We start from the raw sequence: 500 nt of genomic DNA on the forward strand, positions 1-500 counted from the left end.
CAAGCTCTTTTGGTTTTTACCTCAACTGACAGCTAAAACACGAACATTCTTATTATATATCTTGAATTTCAATCTCCTTTCCAGTTGTACACATTAGTTGTTTTCTTTTTAAGCTTGTTTTCTTTACCTTTTTCTCTGCCTGTGGTAATAAAATTCTACTTTCCTAGGAACCACACAACCCTAGCTCTGGGCTGTGCTCAGGGGGTAAATATTCTGGTTGCTCAACCTGCATTATCTGCCCAACACAGTCTTGGGAGAGATGGGATCCTACAGCCATGCTGAGCATGCTGTTCACATTGATCTAACAGAGTTCCCGTCCTTACTGCAGACATGATGACGAGTTCAGAGGTGGGCATGTGGCCCCAGCAGAGAGGACTTTTCAGAGATCATATGATCTCTGAGATAATCCTACTTTAAATTGTAGGCAAGAGGGACCATATAAGCATAGAGATGCTCTCAGATACTTTTGCTACAAACGAGAGAATGACTAAGACAAAAAG

Source organism: Pipistrellus hanaki, assembly GCF_964339955.1.
Source record: "Pipistrellus hanaki genome assembly, chromosome: 18".
Classification (NCBI taxonomy): Eukaryota; Metazoa; Chordata; class Mammalia; order Chiroptera; family Vespertilionidae; genus Pipistrellus; species Pipistrellus hanaki.